Source organism: Schistocerca gregaria, unplaced genomic scaffold (genome assembly GCF_023897955.1).
Source record: "Schistocerca gregaria isolate iqSchGreg1 unplaced genomic scaffold, iqSchGreg1.2 ptg000180l, whole genome shotgun sequence".
NCBI lineage: Eukaryota > Metazoa > Arthropoda > Insecta > Orthoptera > Acrididae > Schistocerca > Schistocerca gregaria.
In genome coordinates this window covers 911,814-927,326 of record NW_026061730.1, presented here as the reverse complement: position 1 = coordinate 927,326, position 15,513 = coordinate 911,814, and the positions used below count along the sequence as shown (strand labels likewise).

The following is a 15,513-nucleotide window of genomic DNA, read 5'->3' as shown; positions in this document are numbered from 1 at the left end:
TCTGCAGATTGTCATGCAATTCCTTTACCTCTCAGAAATGATTATGAAATAAAAGTGAAGTACGTGACGAGTGTGACGTTAGGAAAACATTAGGAAGCATGGAGAGATTCTGTATGGGACCTACCAACCCAAACGAGTACTGTGTGATCTGCTGCCCAGCAGGTATCCAACGAGGCAGCACGGCTAGCTCAGTCGGTAGAGCATGAGACTCTTATTCACAGGGTCGTGGGTTCGAGCCCTACGCTGGGCGGAACGGAATTTTTTCCGCTGCAGAAGTAAATTACCGATTTTCTGATTAACGTGATGTAATGGAAATAGCAACTTTAAAATTTGCCTACGTCTCCATCAGTCGCTAGAAAACTGTATTTGAATTGAAGGTGATTTTGTAGACATGTGTGAAAGTCATGTTCTGAAGTGCAAGTGGTTTTGGTTGGAAAGAACACGGCTACGTGTCAGATGTGTAGCCAAGCAGTAATGGGTCGCCATAGCTGCAAATATTAGTCGAAAATATGAAGTGTTGTCAGCTGAAGTCTGATGATTCAGACGACCGTACGGACGAAGTACGCAAAAGTGCCGCTAGGCGGCGCCTGTTTTGGTCAGTGGTAGAGCATTGGTATAGTAAACCAGGGGTCGTGAGTTCCATCCTCACAGGAGGAAGACGAATCTTGGAAATCAGTTGCGCATCGTAGCCGTATAGAAAGCAGTATCTGTGATGAGGAACAATTAGCGACAGGCGTATTATTAAGAATTACTCTCAGATGTGATTAAGGCGAATGGCGCAGATAAAGCATTTGCCAAAGCGGTTTAGCATAAGGTGAGACGAGGCAGTCTGAATTACATTTTATAGATGTATTTCTCACAAATCTCAGAGCCTCTCGCGGTCGTCGTCGTCGTCGTCGTCGCCGCCGCCGCCGCCGCTTCTGCATAAGTAGCAAATGGCCATCGTAGCAAATGCGGCGAGGGACACCCTGCCATCGATTCCGAATGCGCAAAGTGTGTGGTCTTGTTTTCCTGTCTATGTTTGGTCGGTCTCGTAAGAGGTTGAATGTAACGAATGGGTGGAAAAGAGTAAGGGGCAGCGGCTGTGTGGAACGAAAACACAGTTCCTCAGGGGGTGTGAGCGTTTCGAAATGGGTCGTATATAAGTTACACTTGGTCGTTAGTGACCGTGTGGCCTAATGGATAAGGCGTCGGACTTCGGATCCGAAGATTGCAGGTTCGAATCCTGTCACGGTCATGTTTTTCCATTTCTGAAAAAGAAACATACCGTTTTAATGTAGCAATTGAGCAGTACGAAACCGTCTGAATGTTGCTGTTGACCATTTTGTACTTGGAGATGGTCTTGAACCTGAAACACACACAACAAGACCGGTGTTAACTAGCGAAATGGTCGGCAGAGTGCCCTCACCGCGAGTTTTGACTGGCACTTGCACATCTAAAACAACGTCGGAAAGTAACTCGTTCGGCTTTTGAGTCACATCAAGTATGTGTGTTAATTTTGACGCCGCTAGCTCTGCAGATTGTCATGCAATTCCTTTACCTCTCAGAAATGATTATGAAATAAAAGTGAAGTACGTGACGAGTGTGACGTTAGGAAAACATTAGGAAGCATGGAGAGAGTCTGTATGGGACCACCCAACCCAAACGGTTACTGTGTGATCTGCTGCCAATCAGATATCCACCGAGGCAGCACGGCTAGCTCAGTCGGTAGAGCATGAGACTCTTATTCACAGGGTCGTGGGTTCGAGCCCTACGCTGGCCGGAACGGAATTTTTTTCCGCTGCAGATGTAAATTACCGATTTTCTGATTAACGTGATGTAATGGAAATAGCAACTATAAATTTGCCTACGTCTCCATCAGTCGCAAGAAAACTGTATTTGAAGTGAAGGTGATTTTGTAGACATGTGTGAAAGTCATGTTCTGAAGTGCAAGTGGTTTTGGTTGGAGAGAACACGGCTACGTGTCAGATGTGTAGCCAAGCAGTAATGGGTCGCCATAGCTGCAAATATTAGTCGAAAATATGAAGTGTCGTCAGCTGAAGTCTGATGATTCAGACAACCATACGGACGAAGTACACAAAAGTGCCGCTAGGCGGCGCCTGTTTAGGTCAGTGGTAGAGCATTGGTCTAGTAAACCAGGGGTCGTGAGTTCCATCCTCACAGGAGGAAGACGAATCTTGGAAATCAGTTGCGCATCGTAGCCGTATAGAAAGCAGTATCTGTGATGAGGAACAATTAGCGACAGGCGTATTATTAAGAATTACTCTCAGATGTGATTAAGGCGAATGGCGCAGATAAAGCATTTGCCAAAGCGGTTTAGCATAAGGTGAGACGAGGCAGTCTGAATTACATTTTATAGATGTATTTCTCACAAATCTCAGAGCCTCTCGCGGTCGTCGTCGTCGTCGTCGCCGCCGCCGCCGATTCTGCATAAGTAGCAAATGGCCATCGATTCCGAATGCGCAAAGTGTGTGGTCTTGTTTTCCTGTCTATGTTTGTTCGGTCTCGTAAGAGGTTGAATGTAACGAATGGGTGGAAAAGAGTAAGGGGCAGGGGCTGTGTTGAACGAAAACACAGTTCCTCAGGGGGTGTGAGCGTTTCGAAATGGGTCGTATATAAGTTACACTTGGTCGTCAGTGACCGTGTGGCCTAATGGATAAGGCGTCGGACTTCGGATCCGAAGATTGCAGGTTCGAATCCTGTCACGGTCGTGTTTTTCCATTTCTGAAAAAGAAACATACCGTTTTAATGTAGCAATTGAGCAGTACGAAACCGTCTGAATGTTGCTGTTGACCATTTTGTACTTGGAGATGGTCTTGAACCTGAAACACACACAACAAGACCGGTGTTAACTAGCGAAATGGTCGGCAGAGTGCCCTCACCGCGAGTTTTGACTGGCACTTGCACATCTAAAACAACGTCGGAAAGTAACTCGTTCGGCTTTTGAGTCACATCAAGTATGTGTGTTAATTTTGACGCCGCTAGCTCTGCAGATTGTCATGCAATTCCTTTACCTCTCAGAAATGATTATGAAATAAAAGTGAAGTACGTGACGAGTGTGACGTTAGGAAAACATTAGGAAGCATGGAGAGATTCTGTATGGGACCTACCAACCCAAACGAGTACTGTGTGATCTGCTGCCCAGCAGGTATCCAACGAGGCAGCACGGCTAGCTCAGTCGGTAGAGCATGAGACTCTTATTCACAGGGTCGTGGGTTCGAGCCCTACGCTGGGCGGAACGGAATTTTTTCCGCTGCAGAAGTAAATTACCGATTTTCTGATTAACGTGATGTAATGGAAATAGCAACTTTAAAATTTGCCTACGTCTCCATCAGTCGCTAGAAAACTGTATTTGAATTGAAGGTGATTTTGTAGACATGTGTGAAAGTCATGTTCTGAAGTGCAAGTGGTTTTGGTTGGAAAGAACACGGCTACGTGTCAGATGTGTAGCCAAGCAGTAATGGGTCGCCATAGCTGCAAATATTAGTCGAAAATATGAAGTGTTGTCAGCTGAAGTCTGATGATTCAGACGACCGTACGGACGAAGTACGCAAAAGTGCCGCTAGGCGGCGCCTGTTTTGGTCAGTGGTAGAGCATTGGTCTAGTAAACCAGGGGTCGTGAGTTCCATCCTCACAGGAGGAAGACGAATCTTGGAAATCAGTTGCGCATCGTAGCCGTATAGAAAGCAGTATCTGTGATGAGGAACAATTAGCGACAGGCGTATTATTAAGAATTACTCTCAGATGTGATTAAGGCGAATGGCGCAGATAAAGCATTTGCCAAAGCGGTTTAGCATAAGGTGAGACGAGGCAGTCTGAATTACATTTTATAGATGTATTTCTCACAAATCTCAGAGCCTCTCGCGGTCGTCGTCGTCGTCGTCGTCGTCGTCGCCGCCGCCGCCGCTTCTGCATAAGTAGCAAATGGCCATCGTAGCAAATGCGGCGAGGGACACCCTGCCATCGATTCCGAATGCGCAAAGTGTGTGGTCTTGTTTTCCTGTCTATGTTTGGTCGGTCTCGTAAGAGGTTGAATGTAACGAATGGGTGGAAAAGAGTAAGGGGCAGCGGCTGTGTGGAACGAAAACACAGTTCCTCAGGGGGTGTGAGCGTTTCGAAATGGGTCGTATATAAGTTACACTTGGACGTTAGTGACCGTGTGGCCTAATGGATAAGGCGTCGGACTTCGGATCCGAAGATTGCAGGTTCGAATCCTGTCACGGTCATGTTTTTCCATTTCTGAAAAAGAAACATACCGTTTTAATGTAGCAATTGAGCAGTACGAAACCGTCTGAATGTTGCTGTTGACCATTTTGTACTTGGAGATGGTCTTGAACCTGAAACACACACAACAAGACCGGTGTTAACTAGCGAAATGGTCGGCAGAGTGCCCTCACCGCGAGTTTTGACTGGCACTTGCACATCTAAAACAACGTCGGAAAGTAACTCGTTCGGCTTTTGAGTCACATCAAGTATGTGTGTTAATTTTGACGCCGCTAGCTCTGCAGATTGTCATGCAATTCCTTTACCTCTCAGAAATGATTATGAAATAAAAGTGAAGTACGTGACGAGTGTGATGTTAGGAAAACATTAGGAAGCATGGAGAGATTCTGTATGGGACCACCCAACCCAAACGATTACTGTGTGATCTGCTGCCAATCAGATATCAACCGAGGCAGCACGGCTAGCTCAGTCGGTAGAGCATGAGACTCTTATTCACAGGGTCGTGAGTTCGAGCCCTACGCTGGCCGGAACGGAATTTTTTTCCGCTGCAGATGTAAATTACCGATTTTCTGATTAACGTGATGTAATGGAAATAGCAACTATAAATTTGCCTACGTCTCCATCAGTCGCAAGAAAACTGTATTTGAAGTGAAGGTGATTTTGTAGACATGTGTGAAAGTCATGTTCTGAAGTGCAAGTGGTTTTGGTTGGAGAGAACACGGCTACGTGTCAGATGTGTAGCCAAGCAGTAATGGGTCGCCATAGCTGCAAATATTAGTCGAAAATATGAAGTGTTGTCAGCTGAAGTCTGATGATTCAGACAACCATACGGACGAAGTACACAAAAGTGCCGCTAGGCGGCGCCTGTTTAGGTCAGTGGTAGAGCATTGGTCTAGTAAACCAGGGGTCGTGAGTTCCATCCTCACAGGAGGAAGACGAATCTTGGAAATCAGTTGCGCATCGTAGCCGTATAGAAAGCAGTATCTGTGATGAGGAACAATTAGCGACAGGCGTATTATTAAGAATTACTCTCAGATGTGATTAAGGCGAATGGCGCAGATAAAGCATTTGCCAAAGCGGTTTAGCATAAGGTGAGACGAGGCAGTCTGAATTACATTTTATAGATGTATTTCTCACAAATCTCAGAGCCTCTCGCGGTCGTCGTCGTCGTCGTCGCCGCCGCCGCCGATTCTGCATAAGTAGCAAATGGCCATCGTAGCAAATGCGGCGAGGGACACCCTGCCATCGATTCCGAATGCGCAAAGTGTGTGGTCTTGTTTTCCTGTCTATGTTTGGTCGGTCTCGTAAGAGGTTGAATGTAACGAATGGGTGGAAAAGAGTAAGGGGCAGCGGCTGTGTGGAACGAAAACACAGTTCCTCAGGGGGTGTGAGCGTTTCGAAATGGGTCGTATATAAGTTACACTTGGTCGTTAGTGACCGTGTGGCCTAATGGATAAGGCGTCGGACTTCGGATCCGAAGATTGCAGGTTCGAATCCTGTCACGGTCATGTTTTTCCATTTCTGAAAAAGAAACATACCGTTTTAATGTAGCAATTGAGCAGTACGAAACCGTCTGAATGTTGCTGTTGACCATTTTGTACTTGGAGATGGTCTTGAACCTGAAACACACACAACAAGACCGGTGTTAACTAGCGAAATGGTCGGCAGAGTGCCCTCACCGCGAGTTTTGACTGGCACTTGCACATCTAAAACAACGTCGGAAAGTAACTCGTTCGGCTTTTGAGTCACATCAAGTATGTGTGTTAATTTTGACGCCGCTAGCTCTGCAGATTGTCATGCAATTCCTTTACCTCTCAGAAATGATTATGAAATAAAAGTGAAGTACGTGACGAGTGTGACGTTAGGAAAACATTAGGAAGCATGGAGAGATTCTGTATGGGACCACCCAACCCAAACGATTACTGTGTGATCTGCTGCCAATCAGATATCCACCGAGGCAGCACGGCTAGCTCAGTCGGTAGAGCATGAGACTCTTATTCACAGGGTCGTGAGTTCGAGCCCTACGCTGGCCGGAACGGAATTTTTTTCCGCTGCAGATGTAAATTACCGATTTTCTGATTAACGTGATGTAATGGAAATAGCAACTATAAATTTGCCTACGTCTCCATCAGTCGCAAGAAAACTGTATTTGAAGTGAAGGTGATTTTGTAGACATGTGTGAAAGTAATGTTCTGAAGTGCAAGTGGTTTTGGTTGGAGAGAACACGGCTACGTGTCAGATGTGTAGCCAAGCAGTAATGGGTCGCCATAGCTGCAAATATTAGTCGAAAATATGAAGTGTCGTCAGCTGAAGTCTGATGATTCAGACAACCATACGGACGAAGTACACAAAAGTGCCGCTAGGCGGCGCCTGTTTAGGTCAGTGGTAGAGCATTGGTCTAGTAAACCAGGGGTCGTGAGTTCCATCCTCACAGGAGGAAGACGAATCTTGGAAATCAGTTGCGCATCGTAGCCGTATAGAAAGCAGTATCTGTGATGAGGAACAATTAGCGACAGGCGTATTATTAAGAATTACTCTCAGATGTGATTAAGGCGAATGGCGCAGATAAAGCATTTGCCAAAGCGGTTTAGCATAAGGTGAGACGAGGCAGTCTGAATTACATTTTATAGATGTATTTCTCACAAATCTCACCCATTCTTCGGCGGACCTCGGAAGAGTTCCGCCCTTCGATACCTTGCAGAGTACTGCTACGTATCGAAGTGTTAGGGCTTCGCAGAAGTCGCAGTCGCAGTCGCAGTCGCAGTCGCAGTTCCGGAACCGCCAGCAGCAGCAGCAGCAGCAACAGCAGTTTCCAGTGTCGCCAGTTTTGCAGTAGCAGTCGTCGCCGGACCCAGCCGCAGCTTCCGGACCCAGCCGCCGCCGCCGCCGCCGCCGCCGCAGCTTCCGGCCCCCGCCGCCGCCGCCGCCGCCGCCGCCGCCGCAGCTTCCGGCCCCCGCCGCCGCCGCCGCCGCCGCCGCCGCCAGGACCCAGTGCTTCGTCTTCCTCTCCTGCTTTCGTTGTCGTCGCTATTCTCGTCTTCGTCTTTGCCTTCATCCTTTCGCTCCTCGACGTCTCTCATCTGTCATCTGTAATCTGTTCCTGACTTTGTCCCTTGTCTGTCCCCATTCTTCTTTTCTGTGTTTCCAGTTTTCCTTACTGCCATCATGACCACCCCCACCACCACCGCCACTACCACCGCCATCGTCTATACGACGCCCTCCCTCGCTGCCACTACTCTTACTTGGTGTGCTCAGTCGCCCCCGTCCTACTATATCCCGCCCCTCCTCACCCTTCCCACCCCAGCTCCCTTTGTCGCCCCATCCCCTGCTCCTTCTCCCCAAGCCTCCACACACGACCCCTTTCCCCCACTCCCCCACACCACTCATGCGGCCCCTGCCAGGGTTGTGTCTCGTCGGGCTACGACCCATGCAGCACCATCGCCGGCGCCAGCACCACCACCTGCAGCAGCGCCACAACCAGCAGCAGCACCAACAGCAGCACCAACAGCAGCACCAGCACCTGCACCGACACCGGGACCTGCCGCTTCCCGTCATCTCCCCGTCACTCCTGTGCCCCACACCTCCTCCCATCCTGTCCCCGCTGTTAAGCGTCCCAGTGGCACCCCCGCCTCCTCTGCACCCAAGAAGTCCCAGCATCTTCCCCCTCCCCCACCCCTAGATGCCATGGATGTCTCCCCTCCAGCCCCCTCTACTTCCTCTTCTAACTCCCCCTCCTACAAGTATCTCCTCTCCCGTCCTGATCCCTCTCTCCTGGAGGCCCGCAACCTGACCTTGCTCCTCCGCCAATACTTCCCTGCAGCCCCCATCTCCCTTCTTACCCCCCGTAGGGACTCTGTCTTGATCACCTCCCCAAGCCCTACCCTACACTCCGACATCCTCTCCCGAATTCCTCTCACCCGATTTGGACCTAATGCCTCCCTTGCCCCTGCTCCTTCCCCTTCCTCCCCCCGTCAACCCCAACCCCCACGTCGCCCGCCGACCCTCACCGCCGTGATCACTCGGCTTAGCCCGACGATCACGGAGGAAGAGGTGCTGGCGGAGTTGAAGGCCCACCCGTACCTGGAGGTGCGAGCTGTTCGCCGCATTTTCAACTCTGCGGGCCCCACTCGCCTTATGCGAGTTTTCTCCGAACACGCTCCCTCCATCGACCATCTCCTTAAGGAGGGTGCCCTCCTCTTCCACCGCCGGTATAAGGTTGACCCCTCCCGCTCCCCACCACAATCCATTCGCTGCCAGAGGTGTCTGCGTTATAACGCACACCCAACATCAGAGTGCCGCGAGGCCCCAGTCTGCCCGCATTGTAAGCAAGCGCACTTCCTCCGGCAGTGCCCCAACCTTCAGTCTCCTCCCTCCTGCAATACCTGCAACCTCCAACACCCTACCTACTCCCAGAAATGCAAGGCTCGACCTCCTCCATCCGCTCCTGAACTCACTGTTCCTCTCCGCCCTTTGGATGACCCCACCCCTCCTGGAAATTCCCTCCGTCCTCCCCCCACCGCAGAGGACATCATCAGGTTCGTCACAATAGTGCTCCAGAACGTCCATCCCTTTCAGCGTCCCCACACCCTCCACCAGATTTCCCTCGCTGCCCGTTCCGTGTTCCACCTCAACACCTACGCCACCTATTCCCACAACCAGGCCCATTTCACCTTCTCCCGTCTCGACACCCTCGTTTAAATTCCCATTATGGCACGACAGCACCGTATCCTGTTCAATAACATCCGCTCCCTTCCCACCAACAAGCACCTCCTTATGCATACCCTTACGACCCACCGTGTGGATGCCTTCCTTCTGAACGAAACCTTTCTTCAGCCCCACCACACCGTCCACACCTCGCCCTACCTCCTTCACCGGTCTGACAATCCACTCCAGATAGCGCGTGGCGGAGTTGCCATTGGCCACCACCGCCAGATCCCTGTCCGGCTCCAACCCCTCCTTCCTGACCCCACAGAACACTTGATCCTTAGTCTCTTCTTCCCCGGCCTTACCCTTACCTGTGCCACCATCTATGTCCGCCCCGCTGCACCTATTCCTTTCGACTTCCTTTCCCACATCGACCGTACCTTCTCCTCCTACGTGATCGCCGCCGACCTTAACATCCATAGTCGTTCTGCCGCCCAGTTACGGCGGTGGCATCGGTTCCTTGCCACCCTCCAAGGCGACGTCCTTCCAATTCCCCAACACACCCGCCCTGAATCCAATACCACTCCCGATGTCGTCCTAGCCTCCCCCACCCTGCTTGGCCGCATAGCGGTGGACGTCCTTGATCCCATTGGCAGTGACCATCTCCCTGTCCTCCTCACTGTATCAGACGGTCGTCGCCCCCGTCCCGACCCGCGCCATGACCCTCCCCCGAAATATGTCCATGACTACTCCCGTGCCAACTGGAATGCCTACCGGGACTCCCTTGCTCTCCAGGTCGATAGCCACCCCCTCACCTACCACCAACCTGATGACGTTACCCGTGCTGCCTCCTTTCTCCAGCAGACCTTGTCTGAGGCCGTGGAGGCCCACGTCCCTACCATTGCCATCCATCCGCACCGCCCCACCTTACCCCCACAGGCCGTCCTTCTCCTGCGTGAATCCCGCCGGCTCTACCGTGCCTTCCTTCACACACGTGACCAGGACACACTACGACGCCACCGGCAACTACAGCGACACATCAGGAACTTACTCACGGCAAAGAAACGCCGGGACTGGCGACAGACATGCACCCGTCTTAATGCCACCTTACCTATCAACTCGTCCAAGTACTGGTCAGCCTTCCGCCGCCTTACCGGATCTAAACCCTCTCCCTACTACCCTCTCCTTCATGATGACCACCCCTTCCCTGATGCCCTTAGTAAGGCCAACCATTTCGCCTCCTACCTCTCCGATATCCTTACCATCCCTGACGATCCCCAGTTCGATTATTCCCTCTTTCCTGATGTCCGTGATCGAACTGATACCTCTGTCCCCCCGCTTGCTCCTGGCTTCCAGTACTTGGACAACATCACACACACAGAACTAAATACCCCAATCACCACTCAAGATATCATTGCTACACTTCGCCCTAAACGCAACACTGCTCCCGGTCACGATCGTGTTACTTACCGTCACCTCCGTGAAGCTCCTGCCTCCTTCCTCTCCACATTGGCCAGGCTCTACAATGTGGTCCTGTCCACCGGCTACTACCCCGACCTGTGGAAAACCTCCCGGATCCTGATGTTCCTCAAGCCCGACAAACCGCCTTCCGCTGTCTCCTCCTACCGTCCCATCAGCCTTACCTCGGTCTTCAGCAAGGTCCTGGAATCCATTCTTACCCGCCGCCTACACAAGCACCTTCACCAACACCGCCTCCTCCCCCCTACCCAATGTGGCTTTCGGCCGTCCTTCTCAGCCGATGACCTCCTCCTTCACCTCACTCACCTCCTCTCCGAACAACTCAATTCCCGTCGTTCCGCCATCTTCCTTTCCCTCGACCTCGAACGCGCATATGACCGTGTGTGGCATTCCGGTCTCCTTTTCAAGCTCCAAACCTTTGCTCTTCCTCTCAACTATGTCCGTCTGGTCGCTTCCTTCCTTTCCCACCGTCCTTCCTATGTCACCATCCACAACACTGATTCCTACACCTTCTACCCCTCCGCCGGTGTGCCCCAAGGTTCCGTCCTTTCCCCTCTTCTCTACCTCCTTTACACGGCAGACATGCCTCCACCTGCACCTCCCCTACACCTTCTCCAGTACGCCGATGACACTGCCTTCCTTGCCCTCGCTCCCACCCTGCAACGCTCCCAGCACCTTCTCCAATCCTATCTTGACCGGTTCACCACTTGGTGTAACCAGTGGTTGCTCAAGGTCAATCCTTCCAAGACCCAGGCGATCATTGTAGGCAAAACCACTCGTTCCTTCCGTCTCCTTGATTTCTATCTTACTATTTATGGCCGTCCCATCACCCTCACACCTACTCTCAAGTACCTTGGTGTCACCCTCGACCGTCGCCTCTCCTGGAACCCACATCTCCGGACGATCCAAGCCAAGGCACGCTCCCGCCTCCGCCTCCTTAAGCTCCTTTCTGGCCGTACATGGGGTCTGGACCCTTCCACCATCCTCTACACCTACAAGTCCCTCATCCGTCCTATCCTTTGCTATGCTCATCCCGCCTGGATCTCTGCCCCTCCTACCTTCTACAAGTCCATTCAGATCCTAGAACGCCATGCGCTCCGCCTCGCCTATCGCATCCGTCTCCCTTCCCCCACGCGGATCCTCTATGACCTGATTCCCTTCCCGCACCTCCTCCTTTTCCTCGAACGGTTACGGATCCTCTACACCTCCCGCAAGCTTGATCCTCCACACCCTCTTGTCTCTCCCATACTCTCCCACCCCAACCCGCTGCCGCGCCTGCATTCCTATATCCCACCTGCTCTCCATCTTTACACCCTCCACACCCTCTCCCTCGGTGGCTTCCGTCAACTCCCCCTCCCTGATGATGCCCTCCTCCCCTCCATCTACCCCTCCTACCAACTTTGAGCCTTACCTTCCCTCTCCTCTCCTTTTCCTGTGGGCACCCTCTCTCCCTTCTCTCCCTCCCTCCCCTCCCCTTTCTCCTTGGGCTTCCACTCCCCCTACCCTCCCCCTTCTCCTCCATCCCTCTCCTCCACTGGCATCTTCCCCTCCCCCTCTCTCTCCTCTTCCCCACACCTTTTCCCCTTGGCAGGCCACGACTCTGCTGTCTTCCATCAGTTACTTTCATCGTCCTACGCCGAAGACCATCGCATGTGTTTGTGCCTCGACTCTCCTGCAGTGTGTTTGTGTTTCGTCGTTTGTGCTCCGCTGGTTCACGTGTGGCCATCTGCCATCTGCGTTTGTGCACCGTGTTTCTCCGCTTTTATCCATTGTGCTACGCACGTGACCGACTCCGTTTTAACTCTGTTTTGTCTACTGTTTGTACCCCGCCGTCTTGATTGTTTTTAAATCTCACTCATCTCTGTTCTGTGTATACTCTGAGGCCGAAGAGCGGCATACTTGGTCCGCTGCCGGCCTACCTGTTTGTCACAGGTATTAAAATCACAATAAAGGAAAAAAAAAAAAAACAAATCTCAGAGCCTCTCGCGGTCGTCGTCGTCGTCGTCGTCGTCGCCGCCGCCGCCGATTCTGCATAAGTAGCAAATGGCCATCGTAGCAAATGCGGCGAGGGACACCCTGCCATCGATTCCGAATGCGCAAAGTGTGTGGTCTTGTTTTCCTGTCTATGTTTGGTCGGTCTCGTAAGAGGTTGAATGTAACGAATGGGTGGAAAAGAGTAAGGGGCAGGGGCTGTGTTGAACGAAAACACAGTTCCTCAGGGGGTGTGAGCGTTTCGAAATGGGTCGTATATAAGTTACACTTGGTCGTCAGTGACCGTGTGGCCTAATGGATAAGGCGTCGGACTTCGGATCCGAAGATTGCAGGTTCGAATCCTGTCACGGTCGTGTTTTTCCATTTCTGAAAAAGAAACATACCGTTTTAATGTAGCAATTGAGCAGTACGAAACCGTCTGAATGTTGCTGTTGACCATTTTGTACTTGGAGATGGTCTTGAACCTGAAACACACACAACAAGACCGGTGTTAACTAGCGAAATGGTCGGCAGAGTGCCCTCACCGCGAGTTTTGACTGGCACTTGCACATCTAAAACAACGTCGGAAAGTAACTCGTTCGGCTTTTGAGTCACATCAAGTATGTGTGTTAATTTTGACGCCGCTAGCTCTGCAGATTGTCATGCAATTCCTTTACCTCTCAGAAATGATTATGAAATAAAAGTGAAGTACGTGACGAGTGTGACGTTAGGAAAACATTAGGAAGCATGGAGAGATTCTGTATGGGACCTACCAACCCAAACGAGTACTGTGTGATCTGCTGCCCAGCAGGTATCCAACGAGGCAGCACGGCTAGCTCAGTCGGTAGAGCATGAGACTCTTATTCACAGGGTCGTGGGTTCGAGCCCTACGCTGGGCGGAACGGAATTTTTTCCGCTGCAGAAGTAAATTACCGATTTTCTGATTAACGTGATGTAATGGAAATAGCAACTTTAAAATTTGCCTACGTCTCCATCAGTCGCTAGAAAACTGTATTTGAATTGAAGGTGATTTTGTAGACATGTGTGAAAGTCATGTTCTGAAGTGCAAGTGGTTTTGGTTGGAAAGAACACGGCTACGTGTCAGATGTGTAGCCAAGCAGTAATGGGTCGCCATAGCTGCAAACATTAGTCGAAAATATGAAGTGTTGTCAGCTGAAGTCTGATGATTCAGACGACCGTACGGACGAAGTACGCAAAAGTGCCGCTAGGCGGCGCCTGTTTTGGTCAGTGGTAGAGCATTGGTCTAGTAAACCAGGGGTCGTGAGTTCCATCCTCACAGGAGGAAGACGAATCTTGGAAATCAGTTGCGCATCGTAGCCGTATAGAAAGCAGTATCTGTGATGAGGAACAATTAGCGACAGGCGTATTATTAAGAATTACTCTCAGATGTGATTAAGGCGAATGGCGCAGATAAAGCATTTGCCAAAGCGGTTTAGCATAAGGTGAGACGAGGCAGTCTGAATTACATTTTATAGATGTATTTCTCACAAATCTCAGAGCCTCTCGCGGTCGTCGTCGTCGTCGTCGTCGTCGTCGTCGCCGCCGCCGCCGCTTCTGCATAAGTAGCAAATGGCCATCGTAGCAAATGCGGCGAGGGACACCCTGCCATCGATTCCGAATGCGCAAAGTGTGTGGTCTTGTTTTCCTGTCTATGTTTGGTCGGTCTCGTAAGAGGTTGAATGTAACGAATGGGTGGAAAAGAGTAAGGGGCAGCGGCTGTGTGGAACGAAAACACAGTTCCTCAGGGGGTGTGAGCGTTTCGAAATGGGTCGTATATAAGTTACACTTGGTCGTTAGTGACCGTGTGGCCTAATGGATAAGGCGTCGGACTTCGGATCCGAAGATTGCAGGTTCGAATCCTGTCACGGTCATGTTTTTCCATTTCTGAAAAAGAAACATACCGTTTTAATGTAGCAATTGAGCAGTACGAAACCGTCTGAATGTTGCTGTTGACCATTTTGTACTTGGAGATGGTCTTGAACCTGAAACACACACAACAAGACCGGTGTTAACTAGCGAAATGGTCGGCAGAGTGCCCTCACCGCGAGTTTTGACTGGCACTTGCACATCTAAAACAACGTCGGAAAGTAACTCGTTCGGCTTTTGAGTCACATCAAGTATGTGTGTTAATTTTGACGCCGCTAGCTCTGCAGATTGTCATGCAATTCCTTTACCTCTCAGAAATGATTATGAAATAAAAGTGAAGTACGTGACGAGTGTGACGTTAGGAAAACATTAGGAAGCATGGAGAGATTCTGTATGGGACCACCCAACCCAAACGATTACTGTGTGATCTGCTGCCAATCAGATATCCACCGAGGCAGCACGGCTAGCTCAGTCGGTAGAGCATGAGACTCTTATTCACAGGGTCGTGAGTTCGAGCCCTACGCTGGCCGGAACGGAATTTTTTTCCGCTGCAGATGTAAATTACCGATTTTCTGATTAACGTGATGTAATGGAAATAGCAACTATAAATTTGCCTACGTCTCCATCAGTCGCAAGAAAACTGTATTTGAAGTGAAGGTGATTTTGTAGACATGTGTGAAAGTCATGTTCTGAAGTGCAAGTGGTTTTGGTTGGAGAGAACACGGCTACGTGTCAGATGTGTAGCCAAGCAGTAATGGGTCGCCATAGCTGCAAATATTAGTCGAAAATATGAAGTGTTGTCAGCTGAAGTCTGATGATTCAGACAACCATACGGACGAAGTACACAAAAGTGCCGCTAGGCGGCGCCTGTTTAGGTCAGTGGTAGAGCATTGGTCTAGTAAACCAGGGGTCGTGAGTTCCATCCTCACAGGAGGAAGACGAATCTTGGAAATCAGTTGCGCATCGTAGCCGTATAGAAAGCAGTATCTGTGATGAGGAACAATTAGCGACAGGCGTATTATTAAGAATTACTCTCAGATGTGATTAAGGCGAATGGCGCAGATAAAGCATTTGCCAAAGCGGTTTAGCATAAGGTGAGACGAGGCAGTCTGAATTACATTTTATAGATGTATTTCTCACAAATCTCAGAGCCTTTTGCGGTCGTCGTCGTCGTCGTCGCCGCCGCCGCCGATTCTGCATAAGTAGCAAATGGCCATCGTAGCAAATGCGGCGAGGGACACCCTGCCATCGATTCCGAATGCGCAAAGTGTGTGGTCTTGTTTTCCTGTCTATGTTTGGTCGGTCTCG

General features: G+C 50.6%; 10 non-coding genes across 10 annotated transcripts; all 10 read left to right on the top strand.

Annotated features, from left to right (window-relative positions):
• Positions 1-177: 177 nt before the first annotated feature.
• Trnak-cuu (transfer RNA lysine (anticodon CUU)) lies at positions 178-250 on the top strand. The gene has a single exon. It is a non-coding gene; the product is annotated as a tRNA-Lys (tRNA).
• A 914-nt stretch (positions 251-1,164) lies between these two features.
• On the top strand, positions 1,165-1,237 carry Trnar-ucg (transfer RNA arginine (anticodon UCG)). Its single transcript has one exon. It is a non-coding gene; the product is annotated as a tRNA-Arg (tRNA).
• A 448-nt stretch (positions 1,238-1,685) lies between these two features.
• Positions 1,686-1,762, top strand: Trnak-cuu (transfer RNA lysine (anticodon CUU)). Its single transcript has one exon. It is a non-coding gene; the product is annotated as a tRNA-Lys (tRNA).
• Positions 1,763-2,638: 876 nt separating this feature from the next.
• Trnar-ucg (transfer RNA arginine (anticodon UCG)) lies at positions 2,639-2,711 on the top strand. The gene has a single exon. It is a non-coding gene; the product is annotated as a tRNA-Arg (tRNA).
• A 452-nt stretch (positions 2,712-3,163) lies between these two features.
• Positions 3,164-3,236, top strand: Trnak-cuu (transfer RNA lysine (anticodon CUU)). The gene has a single exon. It is a non-coding gene; the product is annotated as a tRNA-Lys (tRNA).
• A 917-nt stretch (positions 3,237-4,153) lies between these two features.
• Positions 4,154-4,226, top strand: Trnar-ucg (transfer RNA arginine (anticodon UCG)). Its single transcript has one exon. It is a non-coding gene; the product is annotated as a tRNA-Arg (tRNA).
• Positions 4,227-5,659: 1,433 nt separating this feature from the next.
• Trnar-ucg (transfer RNA arginine (anticodon UCG)) lies at positions 5,660-5,732 on the top strand. The gene has a single exon. It is a non-coding gene; the product is annotated as a tRNA-Arg (tRNA).
• Positions 5,733-12,619: 6,887 nt separating this feature from the next.
• On the top strand, positions 12,620-12,692 carry Trnar-ucg (transfer RNA arginine (anticodon UCG)). The gene has a single exon. It is a non-coding gene; the product is annotated as a tRNA-Arg (tRNA).
• Positions 12,693-13,144: 452 nt separating this feature from the next.
• Positions 13,145-13,217, top strand: Trnak-cuu (transfer RNA lysine (anticodon CUU)). Its single transcript has one exon. It is a non-coding gene; the product is annotated as a tRNA-Lys (tRNA).
• A 920-nt stretch (positions 13,218-14,137) lies between these two features.
• Trnar-ucg (transfer RNA arginine (anticodon UCG)) lies at positions 14,138-14,210 on the top strand. The gene has a single exon. It is a non-coding gene; the product is annotated as a tRNA-Arg (tRNA).
• The last annotated feature ends 1,303 nt before the right edge of the window (positions 14,211-15,513 follow it).